General features: G+C 54.4%; 15 non-coding genes across 15 annotated transcripts; all 15 read right to left on the bottom strand.

The window, feature by feature from the left end:
- Positions 1 to 449: 449 nt before the first annotated feature.
- On the bottom strand, positions 450 to 568 carry LOC126159030 (5S ribosomal RNA). The gene has a single exon (XR_007533976.1). It is a non-coding gene; the product is annotated as a 5S ribosomal RNA (ribosomal RNA).
- A 1,781-nt stretch (positions 569 to 2,349) lies between these two features.
- LOC126159029 (5S ribosomal RNA) lies at positions 2,350 to 2,468 on the bottom strand. The gene has a single exon (XR_007533975.1). It is a non-coding gene; the product is annotated as a 5S ribosomal RNA (ribosomal RNA).
- Positions 2,469 to 3,313: 845 nt separating this feature from the next.
- Positions 3,314 to 3,432, bottom strand: LOC126159028 (5S ribosomal RNA). Its single transcript, XR_007533974.1, has one exon. It is a non-coding gene; the product is annotated as a 5S ribosomal RNA (ribosomal RNA).
- An 845-nt stretch (positions 3,433 to 4,277) lies between these two features.
- LOC126158975 (5S ribosomal RNA) lies at positions 4,278 to 4,396 on the bottom strand. The gene has a single exon (XR_007533945.1). It is a non-coding gene; the product is annotated as a 5S ribosomal RNA (ribosomal RNA).
- Positions 4,397 to 5,243: 847 nt separating this feature from the next.
- On the bottom strand, positions 5,244 to 5,362 carry LOC126158913 (5S ribosomal RNA). The gene has a single exon (XR_007533888.1). It is a non-coding gene; the product is annotated as a 5S ribosomal RNA (ribosomal RNA).
- An 845-nt stretch (positions 5,363 to 6,207) lies between these two features.
- Positions 6,208 to 6,326, bottom strand: LOC126159027 (5S ribosomal RNA). The gene has a single exon (XR_007533973.1). It is a non-coding gene; the product is annotated as a 5S ribosomal RNA (ribosomal RNA).
- Positions 6,327 to 7,171: 845 nt separating this feature from the next.
- Positions 7,172 to 7,289, bottom strand: LOC126158926 (5S ribosomal RNA). The gene has a single exon (XR_007533900.1). It is a non-coding gene; the product is annotated as a 5S ribosomal RNA (ribosomal RNA).
- An 845-nt stretch (positions 7,290 to 8,134) lies between these two features.
- On the bottom strand, positions 8,135 to 8,253 carry LOC126158974 (5S ribosomal RNA). Its single transcript, XR_007533944.1, has one exon. It is a non-coding gene; the product is annotated as a 5S ribosomal RNA (ribosomal RNA).
- Positions 8,254 to 9,100: 847 nt separating this feature from the next.
- Positions 9,101 to 9,219, bottom strand: LOC126158911 (5S ribosomal RNA). The gene has a single exon (XR_007533886.1). It is a non-coding gene; the product is annotated as a 5S ribosomal RNA (ribosomal RNA).
- An 840-nt stretch (positions 9,220 to 10,059) lies between these two features.
- On the bottom strand, positions 10,060 to 10,178 carry LOC126158968 (5S ribosomal RNA). The gene has a single exon (XR_007533939.1). It is a non-coding gene; the product is annotated as a 5S ribosomal RNA (ribosomal RNA).
- An 840-nt stretch (positions 10,179 to 11,018) lies between these two features.
- LOC126158893 (5S ribosomal RNA) lies at positions 11,019 to 11,137 on the bottom strand. The gene has a single exon (XR_007533868.1). It is a non-coding gene; the product is annotated as a 5S ribosomal RNA (ribosomal RNA).
- An 840-nt stretch (positions 11,138 to 11,977) lies between these two features.
- On the bottom strand, positions 11,978 to 12,096 carry LOC126159026 (5S ribosomal RNA). Its single transcript, XR_007533972.1, has one exon. It is a non-coding gene; the product is annotated as a 5S ribosomal RNA (ribosomal RNA).
- An 835-nt stretch (positions 12,097 to 12,931) lies between these two features.
- Positions 12,932 to 13,050, bottom strand: LOC126158852 (5S ribosomal RNA). Its single transcript, XR_007533830.1, has one exon. It is a non-coding gene; the product is annotated as a 5S ribosomal RNA (ribosomal RNA).
- A 1,782-nt stretch (positions 13,051 to 14,832) lies between these two features.
- Positions 14,833 to 14,951, bottom strand: LOC126158850 (5S ribosomal RNA). Its single transcript, XR_007533828.1, has one exon. It is a non-coding gene; the product is annotated as a 5S ribosomal RNA (ribosomal RNA).
- Positions 14,952 to 15,797: 846 nt separating this feature from the next.
- On the bottom strand, positions 15,798 to 15,916 carry LOC126159024 (5S ribosomal RNA). The gene has a single exon (XR_007533970.1). It is a non-coding gene; the product is annotated as a 5S ribosomal RNA (ribosomal RNA).
- Positions 15,917 to 15,986: the final 70 nt, after the last annotated feature.

Below are 15,986 nucleotides of genomic sequence, written 5' to 3'. Positions count from 1 at the left end.
TGCATTCGCACCATTCCTATCCCTGTCCCTGTCCCCGTCCCGACTTGTCCCGACTTTGCTCGACTGCCGCTCGCTGCCGCTCGGGTCGTGGTCCATATGACAGCGCAAGCACGACAAACGTCTGCTGGACGAGACGAGACGAGACGAGACGAGACGAGACGAGACGACTAAGGAATAAATTCGTGGTTACAAATCAAATTTGGAACTCTACACTCCTACACAACAATAGGCGGTGACGTATTTCAGAAATCACCTGCCGATTCGTACTGTTTTGTCGTTTTCAAAGTCTTCTTGGCAAACTTGGTTAGCACATTCTCCCTCAAACTGAGTTAATTACTGCATTTTCGTACCATTACAGTAGTTTAAAAGGCATAAAGAAGCATCTTTGTCACAACAGAAAGGTAGTTTGAAAATTGGGCTGGTGACATAACAAAAAAAAACAGGAAGGAAGCCAGCAGCACCCGGGTTTCCCAGGCGGTCACCCATCCAAGTACTAGCCGGGCCCGATGATGCTTAACTTCGGTGATCGGACGAGAACCGGTGTATTCATCATGGTATGGCCGTTGGCGCTCATCTAATGTAGGAGCACGGCAGAATTCGCGTTCGGCTTTTCTCCCAACACACAAAATGTTAGTTTTCGGCCGCATTTGACGAAAGCGCTTCCTTACGCAACCGCCAGTTCCTCGAGGACGGCGCGGGGAGGCGCGCCCGGCGTCCCAGCAGAGTGACGGCCGAATTGGCGGGCGCACCGCCGCGTGTGTGAGACGCACTGCTGCTCGTTGCACCCCCTGTCATTCGCTGGGCGCGTGCAGCCTTCGACACTAGCGGAGGACGCATCTTGTCCCTGGTGTTCAGCGGAGGGCCTGTGCGGGGTGTGGCAGTGTCGTGCTGGAGGGCCCACTGGTAGCGATGTGGGCTTCCTCGCCTCGCCTCGCCTCGCCTCACACCAGGTGTCTGCGTAGTTTGCAGTGCATTCGCACCATTCCTATCCCTGTCCCTGTCCCCGTCCCGACTTGTCCCGACTTTGCTCGACTGCCGCTCGGGTCGTGGTCCATATACAGCGCAAGCACGACAAACGTCTGCGGGACGAGACGAGACGAGACGAGACGAGACGAGACGAGACGACTAAGGAATAAATTCGTGGTTACAAATCAAATTTGGAACTCTACACTCCTACACAACAATAGGCGATGACGTATATCAGAAATCACCTGCCGATTTGTACTGTTTTGTCGTTTTCAAAGTGCTCTTGGCAAACTTGGTTAGCACATTCTCCCTCAAACTGAGTTAATTACTGCATTTTCGTACCATTACAGTAGTTTAAAAGGCATAAAGAAGCATCTTTGTCACAACAGAAAGGTAGTTTGAAAATTGGGCTGGTGACATAACAAAAAAAAAAAAACACGAAGGGAGCCAGCAGCACCCGGGTTTCCCAGGCGGTCACCCATCCAAGTGATCGGACGAGAACCGGTGTATTCATCATGGTATGGCCGTTGGCGCTCATCTAATGTAGGAGCACGGCAGAATTCGCGTTCGGCTTTTCTCCCAACACACAAAATGTTAGTTTTCGGCCGCATTTGACGAAAGCGCTTCCTTCCGCAACCGCCAGTTCCTCGAGGACGGCGGGGGGAGGCGCGCCCGGCGTCCCAGCAGAGTGACGGCCGAATTGGCGGGCGCACCGCCTCGTGTGTGAGACGCACTGCTGCTCGTTGCACCCCCTGTCATTCGCTGGGCGCGTGCAGCCTTCGACACTAGCGGAGGACGCATCTTGTCCCTGGTGTTCAGCGGAGGGCCTGTGCGGGGTGTGGCAGTGTCGTGCTGGAGGGCCCACTGGTAGCGATGTGGGCTTCCTCGCCTCGCCTCGCCTCGCCTCACACCAGGTGTCTGCGTAGTTTGCAGTGCATTCGCACCATTCCTATTCCTGTCCCTGTCCCCGTCCCGACTTGTCCCGACTTTGCTCGACTGCCGCTCGCTGCCGCTCGGGTCGTGGTCCATATGACAGCGCAAGCACGTCAAACGTCTGCTGGACGAGACGAGACGAGACGAGACGAGACGAGACGAGACGACTAAGGAATAAATTCGTGGTTACAAATCAAATTTGGAACTCTACACTCCTACACAACAATAGGCGGTGACGTCTTTCAGAAATCACCTGCCGATTCGTACTGTTTTGTCGTTTTCAAAGTCTTCTTGGCAAACTTGGTTAGCACATTCTCCCTCAAACTGAGTTAATTACTGCATTTTCGTACCATTACAGTAGTTTAAAAGGCATAAAGTAGCATCTTTGTCACAACAGAAAGGTAGTTTGAAAATTGGGCTGGTGACATAACAAAAAAAAAACAGGAAGGAAGCCAGCAGCACCCGGGTTTCCCAGGCGGTCACCCATCCAAGTACTAGCCGGGCCCGATGATGCTTAACTTCGGTGATCGGACGAGAACCGGTGTATTCATCATGGTATGGCCGTTGGCGCTCATCTAATGTAGGAGCACGGCAGAATTCGCGTTCGGCTTTTCTCCCAACACACAAAATGTTAGTTTTCGGCCGCATTTGACGAAAGCGCTTCCTTCCGCAACCGCCAGTTCCTCGAGGACGGCGCGGGGAGGCGCGCCCGCCGTCCCAGCATTGTGACGGCCGAATTGGCGGGCGCACAACCGCGTGTGTGAGACGCACTGCTGCTCGTTGCACCCCCTGTCATTCGCTGGGCGCGTGCAGCCTTCGACACTAGCGGAGGACGCATCTTGTCCCTGGTGTTCAGCGGAGGGCCTGTGCGGGGTGTGGCAGTGTCGTGCTGGAGGGCCCACTGGTAGCGATGTGGGCTTCCTCGCCTCGCCTCGCCTCGCCTCGCCTCACACCAGGTGTCTGCGTAGTTTGCAGTGCATTCGCACCATTCCTATCCCTGTCCCTGTCCCCGTCCCGACTTGTCCCGACTGCCGCTCGACTGCCGCTCGCTGCTGCTCGGGTCGTGGTCCATATGACAGCGCAAGCACGACAAACGTCTGCGGGACGAGACGAGACGAGACGATACGAGACGACTAAGGAATAAATTCGTGTTACAAATCAAATTTGGAACTCTACACTCCTACACAACAATAACCGGTGACGTATATCAGAAATCACCTGCCGATTCGTACTGTTTTGTCGTTTTCAAAGTCCTCTCGGCAAACTTGGTTAGCACATTCTCCCTCAAACTGAGTTAATTACTGCATTTTCGTACCATTACAGTAGTTTAAAAGGCATAAAGAAGCATCTTTGTCACAACAGAAAGGTAGTTTGAAAATTGGGCTGGTGACATAACAAAAAAAAACAGGAAGGAAGCCAGCAGCACCCGGGTTTCCCAGGCGGTCACCCATCCAAGTACTAGCCGGGCCCGATGATGCTTAACTTCGGTGATCGGACGAGAACCGGTGTATTCATCATGGTATGGCCGTTGGCGCTCATCTAATGTAGGAGCACGGCAGAATTCGCGTTCGGCTTTTCTCCCAACACACAAAATGTTAGTTTTCGGCCGCATTTGACGAAAGCGCTTCCTTCCGCAACCGCCAGTTCCTCGTGGACGGCGGGGGGAGGCGCGCCCGGCGTCCCAGCAGAGTGACGGCCGAATTGGCGGGCGCACCGCCGCGTGTGTGAGACGCACTGCTGCTCGTTGCACCCCCTGTCATTCGCTGGGCGCGTGCAGCCTTCGACACTAGCGGAGGACGCATCTTGTCCCTGGTGTTCAGCGGAGGGCCTGTGCGGGGTGTGGCAGTGTCGTGCTGGAGGGCCCACTGGTAGCGATATGGGCTTCCTCGCCTCGCCTCGCCTCGCCTCACACCAGGTGTCTGCGTAGTTTGCAGTGCATTCTCACCATTCCTATTTCTGTCCCTGTCCCCGTCCCGACTTGTCCCGACTTTGCTCGACTGCCGCTCGCTGCCGCTCGGGTCGTGGTCCATATGACAGCGCAAGCACGACAAACGTCTGCGGGACGAGACGAGACGGGACGAGACGAGACGAGACGACTAAGGAATAAATTCGTGGTTACAAATCAAATTTGGAACTCTACACTCCTACACAACAATAGGCGGTGACGTATTTCAGAAATCACCTGCCGATTTGTACTGTTTTGTCGTTTTCAAAGTGCTCTTGGCAAACTTGGTTAGCACATTCTCCCTCAAACTGAGTTAATTACTGCATTTTCGTACCATTACAGTAGTTTAAAAGGCATAAAGAAGCATCTTTGTCACAACAGAAAGGTAGTTTGAAAATTGGGCTGGTGACATAACAAAATAAAACAGGAAGGGAGCCAGCAGCACCCGGGTTTCCCACGCGGTCACCCATCCAAGTACTAGCCGGTCCCGATGATGCTTAACTTCGGTGATCGGACGAGAACCTGTGTATTCATCATGGTATGGCCGTTGGCGCTCATCTAATGTAGGAGCACGGCAGAATTCGCGTTCGGCTTTTCTCCCAACACACAAAATGTTAGTTTTCGGCCGCATTTGACGAAAGCGCTTCCTTCCGCAACCGCCAGTTCCTCGAGGACGGCGCGGGGAGGCGCGCCCGGCGTCCCAGCAGAGTGACGGCCGAATTGGCGGGCGCACCGCCGCGTGTGTGAGACGCACTGCTGCTCGTTGCACCCCCTGTCATTCGCTGGGCGCGTGCAGCCTTCGACACTAGCGGAGGACGCATCTTGTACCTGGTGTTCAGCGGAGGGTCGGTGCGGGGTGTGGCAGTGTCGTGCTGGAGGGCCCACTGGTAGCGATGTGGGCTTCCTCGCCTCGCCTCGCCTCGCCTCGCCTCACACCAGGTGTCTGCGTAGTTTGCAGTGCATTCGCACCATTCCTATCCCTGTCCCTGTCCCCGTCCCGACTTGTCCCGACTTTGCTCGACTGCCGCTCGCTGCCGCTCGGGTCGTGGTCCATATGACAGCGCAAGCACGACAAACGTCTGCGGGACGAGACGAGACGAGACGAGACGAGACGACTAAGGAATAAATTCGTGGTTACAAATCAAATTTGGAACTCTACACTCCTACACAACAATAGGCGGTGACGTATTTCAGAAATCACCTGCCGATTCGTACGGTTTTGTCGTTTTCAAAGTCCTCTCGGCAAACTTGGTTAGCACATTCTCCCTCAAACTGAGTTAATTACTGCATTTTCATACCATTACAGTAGTTTAAAAGGCATAAAGAAGCATCTTTGTCACAACAGAAAGGTAGTTTGAAAATTGGGCTGGTGACATAACAAAAAAAAAAACACGAAGGGAGCCAGCAGCACCCGGGTTTCCCAGGCGGTCATCCATCCAAGTACTAGCCGGGCCCGATGATGCTTAACTTCGGAGATCGGACGAGAACCGGTGTATTCATCATGGTATGGCCGTTGGCGCTCATCTAATGTAGGAGCACGGCAGAATTAGCGTTCGGCTTTTCTCCCAACACACAAAATGTTAGTTTTCGGCCGCATTTGACGAAAGCGCTTCCTTCCGCAACCGCCAGTTCCTCGAGGACGGCGGGGGGAGGCGCGCCCGGCGTCCCAGCAGAGTGACGGCCGAATTGGCGGGCGCACCGCCGCGTGTGTGAGACGCACTGCTGCTCGTTGCACCCCCTGTCATTCGCTGGGCGCGTGCAGCCTTCGACACTAGCGGAGGACGCATCTTGTCCCTGGTGTTCAGCGGTGGGCCTGTGCGGTGTGTGGCAGTGTCGTGCTGGAGGGCCCACTGGTAGCGATGTGGGCTTCCTCGCCTCGCCTCGCCTCGCCTCGCCTCACACCAGGTGTCTGCGTAGTTTGCAGTGCATTCGCACCATTCCTATCCCTGTCCCTGTCCCCGTCCCGACTTGTCCCGACTGCCGCTCGACTGCCGCTCGCTGCTGCTCGGGTCGTGGTCCATATGACAGCGCAAGCACGACAAACGTCTGCGGGACGAGACGAGACGAGACGATACGAGACGACTAAGGAATAAATTCGTGTTACAAATCAAATTTGGAACTCTACACTCCTACACAACAATAACCGGTGACGTATATCAGAAATCACCTGCCGATTCGTACTGTTTTGTCGTTTTCAAAGTCCTCTCGGCAAACTTGGTTAGCACATTCTCCCTCAAACTGAGTTAATTACTGCATTTTCGTACCATTACAGTAGTTTAAAAGGCATAAAGAAGCATCTTTGTCACAACAGAAAGGTAGTTTGAAAATTGGGCTGGTGACATAACAAAAAAAAACAGGAAGGAAGCCAGCAGCACCCGGGTTTCCCAGGCGGTCACCCATCCAAGTACTAGCCGGGCCCGATGATGCTTAACTTCGGTGATCGGACGAGAACCGGTGTATTCATCATGGTATGGCCGTTGGCGCTCATCTAATGTAGGAGCACGGCAGAATTCGCGTTCGGCTTTTCTCCCAACACACAAAATGTTAATTTTCGGCCGCATATGACGAAAGCGCTTCCTTCCGCAACCGCCAGTTCCTCGAGGACGGCGCGGGGAGGCGCGCCCGGCGTCCCAGCAGAGTGACGGCCGAATTGGCGGGCGCACCGCCGCGTGTGTGAGACGCACTGCTGCTCGTTGCACCCCCTGTCATTCGCTGGGCGCGTGCAGCCTTCGACCCTAGCGGAGGACGCATCTTGTCCCTGGTGTTCAGCGGAGGGCCTGTGCGGGGTGTGGCAGTGTCGTGCTGGAGGGCCCACTGGTAGCGATATGGGCTTCCTCGCCTCGCCTCGCCTCGCCTCGCCTCACACCAGGTGTCTGCGTAGTTTGCAGTGCATTCTCACCATTCCTATTTCTGTCCCTGTCCCCGTCCCGACTTGTCCCGACTTTGCTCGACTGCCGCTCGCTGCCGCTCGGGTCGTGGTCCATATGACAGCGCAAGCACGACAAACGTCTGCGGGACGAGACGAGACGAGACGAGACGAGACGACTAAGGAATAAATTCGTGGTTACAAATCAAATTTGGAACTCTACACTCCTACACAACAATAGGCGGTGACGTATTTCAGAAATCACCTGCCGATTCGTACTGTTTTGTCGTTCTCAAAATCCTCTTGGCAAACTTGGTTAGCACATTCTCCCTCAAACTGAGTTAATTACTGCATTTTCGTACCATTACAGTAGTTTAAAAGGCATAAAGAAGCATCTTTGTCACAACAGAAAGGTAGTTTGAAAATTGGGCTGGTGACATAACAAAAAAAAACAGGAAGGGAGCCAGCAGCACCCGGGTTTCCCAGGCGGTCACCCATCCAAGTATAGCCGGGCCCGATGATGCTTAACTTCGGTGATCGGACGAGAACCGGTGTATTCATCATGGTATGGCCGTTGGCGCTCATCTAATGTAGGAGCACGGCAGAATTCGCGTTCGGCTTTTCTCCCAACACACAAAATGTTAGTTTTCGGCCGCATTTGACGAAAGCGCTTCCTTCCGCAACCGCCAGTTCCTCGTGGACGGCGGGGGGAGGCGCGCCCGGCGTCCCAGCAGAGTGACGGCCGAATTGGCGGGCGCACCGCCGCGTGTGTGAGACGCACTGCTGCTCGTTGCACCCCCTGTCATTCGCTGGGCGCGTGCAGCCTTCGACACTAGCGGAGGACGCATCTTGTCCCTGGTGTTCAGCGGAGGGCCTGTGCGGGGTGTGGCAGTGTCGTGCTGGAGGGCCCACTGGTAGCGATATGGGCTTCCTCGCCTCGCCTCGCCTCGCCTCACACCAGGTGTCTGCGTAGTTTGCAGTGCATTCTCACCATTCCTATTTCTGTCCCTGTCCCCGTCCCGACTTGTCCCGACTTTGCTCGACTGCCGCTCGCTGCCGCTCGGGTCGTGGTCCATATGACAGCGCAAGCACGACAAACGTCTGCGGGACGAGACGAGACGGGACGAGACGAGACGAGACGACTAAGGAATAAATTCGTGGTTACAAATCAAATTTGGAACTCTACACTCCTACACAACAATAGGCGGTGACGTATTTCAGAAATCACCTGCCGATTTGTACTGTTTTGTCGTTTTCAAAGTGCTCTTGGCAAACTTGGTTAGCACATTCTCCCTCAAACTGAGTTAATTACTGCATTTTCGTACCATTACAGTAGTTTAAAAGGCATAAAGAAGCATCTTTGTCACAACAGAAAGGTAGTTTGAAAATTGGGCTGGTGACATAACAAAATAAAACAGGAAGGGAGCCAGCAGCACCCGGGTTTCCCACGCGGTCACCCATCCAAGTACTAGCCGGTCCCGATGATGCTTAACTTCGGTGATCGGACGAGAACCTGTGTATTCATCATGGTATGGCCGTTGGCGCTCATCTAATGTAGGAGCACGGCAGAATTCGCGTTCGGCTTTTCTCCCAACACACAAAATGTTAGTTTTCGGCCGCATTTGACGAAAGCGCTTCCTTCCGCAACCGCCAGTTCCTCGAGGACGGCGCGGGGAGGCGCGCCCGGCGTCCCAGCAGAGTGACGGCCGAATTGGCGGGCGCACCGCCGCGTGTGTGAGACGCACTGCTGCTCGTTGCACCCCCTGTCATTCGCTGGGCGCGTGCAGCCTTCGACACTAGCGGAGGACGCATCTTGTACCTGGTGTTCAGCGGAGGGTCGGTGCGGGGTGTGGCAGTGTCGTGCTGGAGGGCCCACTGGTAGCGATGTGGGCTTCCTCGCCTCGCCTCGCCTCGCCTCGCCTCACACCAGGTGTCTGCGTAGTTTGCAGTGCATTCGCACCATTCCTATCCCTGTCCCTGTCCCCGTCCCGACTTGTCCCGACTTTGCTCGACTGCCGCTCGCTGCCGCTCGGGTCGTGGTCCATATGACAGCGCAAGCACGACAAACGTCTGCGGGACGAGACGAGACGAGACGAGACGAGACGACTAAGGAATAAATTCGTGGTTACAAATCAAATTTGGAACTCTACACTCCTACACAACAATAGGCGGTGACGTATTTCAGAAATCACCTGCCGATTCGTACGGTTTTGTCGTTTTCAAAGTCCTCTCGGCAAACTTGGTTAGCACATTCTCCCTCAAACTGAGTTAATTACTGCATTTTCATACCATTACAGTAGTTTAAAAGGCATAAAGAAGCATCTTTGTCACAACAGAAAGGTAGTTTGAAAATTGGGCTGGTGACATAACAAAAAAAAAAACACGAAGGGAGCCAGCAGCACCCGGGTTTCCCAGGCGGTCATCCATCCAAGTACTAGCCGGGCCCGATGATGCTTAACTTCGGAGATCGGACGAGAACCGGTGTATTCATCATGGTATGGCCGTTGGCGCTCATCTAATGTAGGAGCACGGCAGAATTAGCGTTCGGCTTTTCTCCCAACACACAAAATGTTAGTTTTCGGCCGCATTTGACGAAAGCGCTTCCTTCCGCAACCGCCAGTTCCTCGAGGACGGCGGGGGGAGGCGCGCCCGGCGTCCCAGCAGAGTGACGGCCGAATTGGCGGGCGCACCGCCGCGTGTGTGAGACGCACTGCTGCTCGTTGCACCCCCTGTCATTCGCTGGGCGCGTGCAGCCTTCGACACTAGCGGAGGACGCATCTTGTCCCTGGTGTTCAGCGGTGGGCCTGTGCGGTGTGTGGCAGTGTCGTGCTGGAGGGCCCACTGGTAGCGATGTGGGCTTCCTCGCCTCGCCTCGCCTCGCCTCACACCAGGTGTCTGCGTAGTTTGCAGTGCATTCTCACCATTCCTATTTCTGTCCCTGTCCCCGTCCCGACTTGTCCCGACTTTGCTCGACTGCCGCTCGCTGCCGCTCGGGTCGTGGTCCATATGACAGCGCAAGCACGACAAACGTCTGCGGGACGAGACGAGACGAGACGAGACGAGACGACTAAGGAATAAATTCGTGGTTACAAATCAAATTTGGAACTCTACACTCCTACACAACAATAGGCGGTGATGTATTTCAGAAATCACCTGCCGATTCGTACTGTTTTGTCGTTCTCAAAGTCCTCTTGGCAAACTTGGTTAGCACATTCTCCCTCAAACTGTGTTAATTACTGCATTTTCGTACCATTACAGTAGTTTAAAAGGCATAAAGAAGCATCTTTGTCACAACAGAAAGGTAGTTTGAAAATTGGGCTGGTGACATAACAAAAAAAAACAGGAAGGGAGCCAGCAGCACCCGGGTTTCCCACGCGGTCACCCATCCAAGTACTAGCCGGGCCCGATGATTCTTAACTTCGGTGATCGGACGAGAACCGCTGTATTCATCATGGTATGGCCGTTGGCGCTCATCTAATGTAGGAGCACGGCAGAATTCGCGTTCGGCTTTTCTCCCAACACACAAAATGTTAGTTTTCGGCCGCATTTGACGAAAGCGCTTCCTTCCGCAACCGCCAGTTCCTCGAGGACGGCGCGGGGAGGCGCGCCCGGCGTCCCAGCAGAGTGACGGCCGAATTGGCGGGCGCACCGCCGCGTGTGTGAGACGCACTGCTGCTCGTTGCACCCCCTGTCATTCGCTGGGCGCGTGCAGCCTTCGACACTAGCGGAGGACGCATCTTGTCCCTGGTGTTCAGCGGAGGGCCTGTGCGGGGTGTGGCAGTGTCGTGCTGGAGGGCCCACTGGTAGCGATGTGGGCTTCCTCGCCTCGCCTCGCCTCGCCTGGCCTCGCCTCACACCAGGTGTCTGCGTAGTTTGCAGTGCATTCGCACCATTCCTATCCCTGTCCCTGTCCCCGTCCCGACTTGTCCCGACTTTGCTCGACTGCCGCTCGGGTCGTGGTCCATATGACAGCGCAAGCACGACAAACGTCTGCGGGACGAGACGAGACGAGACGAGACGAGACGACTAAGGAATAAATTCGTGGTTACAAATCAAATTTGGAACTCTACACTCCTACACAACAATAGGCGGTGACGTATTTCAGAAATCACCTGCCGATTTGTACTGTTTTGTCGTTTTCAAAGTGCTCTTGGCAAACTTGGTTAGCACATTCTCCCTCAAACTGAGTTAATTACTGCATTTTCGTACCATTACAGTAGTTTAAAAGGCATAAAGAAGCATCTTTGTCACAACAGAAAGGTAGTTTGAAAATTGGGCTGGTGACATAACAAAAAAAAACACGAAGGGAGCCAGCAGCACCCGGGTTTCCCAGGCGGTCACCAATCCAAGTACTAGCCGGGCCCGATGATGCTTAACTTCGGTGATCGGACGAGAACCGGTGTATTCATCATGGTATGGCCGTTGGCGCTCATCTAATGTAGGAGCACGGCAGAATTCGCGTTCGGCTTTTCTCCCAACACACAAAATGTTAGTTTTCGACGGCATTTGACGAAAGCGCTTCCTTCCGCAACCGCCAGTTCCTCGAGGACGGCGGGGGGAGGCGCGCCCGGCGTCCCAGCAGAGTGACGGCCGAATTGGCGGGCGCACCGCCGCGTGTGTGAGACGTACTGCTGCTCGTTGCACCCCCTGTCATTCGCTGTTCGCGTGCAGCCTTCGACACTAGCGGAGGACGCATCTTGTCCCTGGTGTTCAGCGGAGGGCCTGTGCGGGGTGTGGCAGTGTCGTGCTGGAGGGCCCACTGGTAGCGATGTGGGCTTCCTCGCCTCGCCTCGCCTCGCCTGGCCTCGCCTCACACCAGGTGTCTGCGTAGTTTGCAGTGCATTCGCACCATTCCTATCCCTGTCCCTGTCCCCGTCCCGACTTGTCCCGACTTTGCTCGACTGCCGCTCGGGTCGTGGTCCATATGACAGCGCAAGCACGACAAACGTCTGCGGGACGAGACGAGACGAGACGAGACGAGACGACTAAGGAATAAATTCGTGGTTACAAATCAAATTTGGAACTCTACACTCCTACACAACAATAGGCGGTGACGTATTTCAGAAATCACCTGCCGATTTGTACTGTTTTGTCGTTTTCAAAGTGCTCTTGGCAAACTTGGTTAGCACATTCTCCCTCAAACTGAGTTAATTACAGCATTTTCGTACCATTACAGTAGTTTAAAAGGCATAAAGAAGCATCTTTGTCACAACAGAAAGGTAGTTTGAAAATTGGGCTGTTGACATAACAAAAAAAAACACGAAGGGAGCCAGCAGCACCCGGGTTTCCCAGGCGGTCACCCATCCAAGTACTAGCCGGGCCCGATGATGCTTAACTTCGGTGATCGGACGAGAACCGGTGTATTCATCATGGTATGGCCGTTGGCGCTCATCTAATGTAGGAGCACGGCAGAATTCGCGTTCGGCTTTTCTCCCAACACACAAATTGTTAGTTTTCGGCCGCATTTGACGAAAGCGCTTCCTTCCGCAACCGCCAGTTCCTCGAGGACGGCGGGGGGAGGCGCGCCCGGCGTCCCAGCAGAGTGACGGCCGAATTGGCGGGCGCACCGCCGCGTGTGTGAGACGCACTGCTGCTCGTTGCACCCCCTGTCATTCGCTGGGCGCGTGCAGCCTTCGACACTAGCGGAGGACGCATCTTGTCCCTGGTGTTCAGCGGAGGGCCTGTGCGGGGTGTGGCAGTGTCGTGCTGGAGGGCCCACTGGTAGCGATGTGGGCTTCCTCGCCTCGCCTCGCCTCGCCTCGCCTCACACCAGGTGTCTGCGTAGTTTGCAGTGCATTCGCACCATTCCTATCCCTGTCCCTGCCCCGTCCCGACTTGTCCCGACTTTGCTCGACTGCCGCTCGGGTCGTGGTCCATATGACAGCGCAAGCACGACAAACGTCTGCGGGACGAGACGAGACGAGACGAGACGAGACGACTAAGGAATAAATTCGAGGTTACAAATCAAATTTGGAACTCTACACTCCTACACAACAATAGGCGGTGACGTATTTCAAAAATCACCTGCCGATTCGTACTGTTTTGTCGTTTTCAAAGTCCTCTTGGCAAACTTGGTTAGCAGATTCTCCCTCAAACTGAGTTAATTACTGCATTTTCGTACCATTACAGTAGTTTAAAAGGCATAAAGAAGCATCTTTGTCACAACAGAAAGGTAGTTTGAAAATTGGGCTGGTGACATAACAAAAAAAAAACAGGAAGGGAGCCAGCAGCACCCGGGTTTCCCAGGCGGTCACCCATCCAAGTACTAGCCGCGCCCGATGATGCTTAACTTCGGTGATCGGACGAGAACCGGTGTATTCATCATGGTATGGCCGTTGGCGCTCATCTAATGTAGGAGAACGGCAGAATTCGCGTTCGGCTTTTCTCCCAACACACAAAATGTTAGTTTTCGGCCGCATTTGACGAAAGCGATTCCTTCCGCAACCGCCAGTTCCTCGAGGACGGCGCGGGGAGGCGCGCCCGGCGTCCCAGCAGAGTGACGGCCGAATTGGCGGGCGCACCGCCGCGTGTGTGAGACGTACTGCTGCTCGTTGCACCCCCTGTCATTCGCTGTTTGCGTGCAGCCTTCGACACTAGCGGAGGACGCATCTTGTCCCTGGTGTTCAGCGGAGGGCCTGTGCGGGGTGTGGCAGTGTCGTGCTGGAGGGCCCACTGGTAGCGATGTGGGCTTCCTCGCCTCGCCTCGCCTCGCCTGGCCTCGCCTCACACCAGGTGTCTGCGTAGTTTGCAGTGCATTCGCACCATTCCTATCCCTGTCCCTGTCCCCGTCCCGACTTGTCCCGACTTTGCTCGACTGCCGCTCGGGTCGTGGTCCATATACAGCGCAAGCACGACAAACGTCTGCGGGACGAGACGAGACGAGACGAGACGAGACGACTAAGGAATAAATTCGTGGTTACAAATCAAATTTGGAACTCTACACTCCTACACAACAATAGGCGATGACGTATATCAGAAATCACCTGCCGATTTGTACTGTTTTGTCGTTTTCAAAGTGCTCTTGGCAAACTTGGTTAGCACATTCTCCCTCAAACTGAGTTAATTACTGCATTTTCGTACCATTACAGTAGTTTAAAAGGCATAAAGAAGCATCTTTGTCACAACAGAAAGGTAGTTTGAAAATTGAGCTGGTGACATAACAAAAAAAAAAAAAAACAAGAAGGGAGCCAGCAGCACCCGGGTTTCCCAGGCGGTCACCCATCCAAGTGATCGGACGAGAACCGGTGTATTCATCATGGTATGGCCGTTGGCGCTCATCTAATGTAGGAGCACGGCAGAATTCGCGTTCGGCTTTTCTCCCAACACACAAAATGTTAGTTTTCGGCCGCATTTGACGAAAGCGCTTCCTTCCGCAACCGCCAGTTCCTCGAGGACGGCGGGGGGAGGCGCGCCCGGCGTCCCAGCAGAGTGACGGCCGAATTGGCGGGCGCACCGCCTCGTGTGTGAGACGCACTGCTACTCGTTGCACCCCCTGTCATTCGCTGGGCGCGTGCAGCCTTCGACACTAGCGGAGGACGCATCTTGTCCCTGGTGTTCAGCGGAGGGCCTGTGCGGGGTGTGGCAGTGTCGTGCTGGAGGGCCCACTGGTAGCGATGTGGGCTTCCTCGCCTCGCCTCGCCTCGCCTCACACCAGGTGTCTGCGTAGTTTGCAGTGCATTCGCACCATTCCTATTCCTGTCCCTGTCCCCGTCCCGACTTGTCCCGACTTTGCTCGACTGCCGCTCGCTGCCGCTCGGGTCGTGGTCCATATGACAGCGCAAGCACGTCAAACGTCTGCTGGACGAGACGAGACGAGACGAGACGAGACGAGACGAGACGACTAAGGAATAAATTCGTGGTTACAAATCAAATTTGGAACTCTACACTCCTACACAACAATAGGCGGTGACGTATTTCAGAAATCACCTGCCGATTCGTACTGTTTTGTCGTTTTCAAAGTCTTCTTGGCAAACTTGGTTAGCACATTCTCCCTCAAACTGAGTTAATTACTGCATTTTCGTACCATTACAGTAGTTTAAAAGGCATAAAGTAGCATCTTTGTCACAACAGAAAGGTAGTTTGAAAATTGGGCTGGTGACATAACAAAAAAAAACAGGAAGGAAGCCAGCAGCACCCGGGTTTCCCAGGCGGTCACCCATCCAAGTACTAGCCGGGCCCGATGATGCTTAACTTCGGTGATCGGACGAGAACCGCTGTATTCATCATGGTATGGCCGTTGGCGCTCATCTAATGTAGGAGCACGGCAGAATTCGCGTTCGGCTTTTCTCCCAACACACAAAATGTTAGTTTTCGGCCGCATTTGACGAAAGCGCTTCCTTCCGCAACCGCCAGTTCCTCGAGGACGGCGCGGGGAGGCGCGCCCGCCGTCCCAGCATTGTGACGGCCGAATTGGCGGGCGCACAACCGCGTGTGTGAGACGCACTGCTGCTCGTTGCACCCCCTGTCATTCGCTGGGCGCGTGCAGCCTTTCTACACTAGCGGAGGACGCATCTTGTCCCTGGTGTTCAGCGGAGGGCCTGTGCGGGGTGTGGCAGTGTCGTGCTGGAGGGCCCACTGGTAGCGATGTGGGCTTCCTCGCCTCGCCTCGCCTCGCCTCGCCTCACACCAGGTGTCTGCGTAGTTTGCAGTGCATTCGCACCATTCCTATCCCTGTCCCTGTCCCCGTCCCGACTTGTCCCGACTGCCGCTCGACTGCCGCTCGCTGCTGCTCGGGTCGTGGTCCATATGACAGCGCAAGCACGACAAACGTCTGCGGGACGAGACGAGACGAGACGATACGAGACGACTAAGGAATAAATTCGTGTTACAAATCAAATTTGGAACTCTACACTCCTACACAACAATAACCGGTGACGTATTTCAGAAATCACCTGCCGATTCGTACTGTTTTGTCGTTTTCAAAGTCCTCTCGGCAAACTTGGTTAGCACATTCTCCCTCAAACTGAGTTAATTACTGCATTTTCGTACCATTACAGTAGTTTAAAAGGCATAAAGAAGCATCTTTGTCACAACAGAAAGGTAGTTTGAAAATTGGGCTGGTGACATAACAAAAAAAAACAGGAAGGAAGCCAGCAGCACCCGGGTTTCCCAGGCGGTCACCCATCCAAGTACTAGCCGGGCCCGATGATGCTTAACTTCGGTGATCGGACGAGAACCGGTGTATTCATCATGGTATGGCCGTTGGCGCTCATCTAATGTAGGAGCACGGCAGAATTCGCGTTCGGCTTTTCTCCCAACACACAAAATGTTAATTTT

The sequence above is a fragment of the Schistocerca cancellata genome, unplaced genomic scaffold, assembly GCF_023864275.1.
Source record: "Schistocerca cancellata isolate TAMUIC-IGC-003103 unplaced genomic scaffold, iqSchCanc2.1 HiC_scaffold_1114, whole genome shotgun sequence".
NCBI classification, from domain to species: domain Eukaryota; kingdom Metazoa; phylum Arthropoda; class Insecta; order Orthoptera; family Acrididae; genus Schistocerca; species Schistocerca cancellata.
This window is presented reverse-complemented; position numbering and strand designations above follow the sequence as displayed.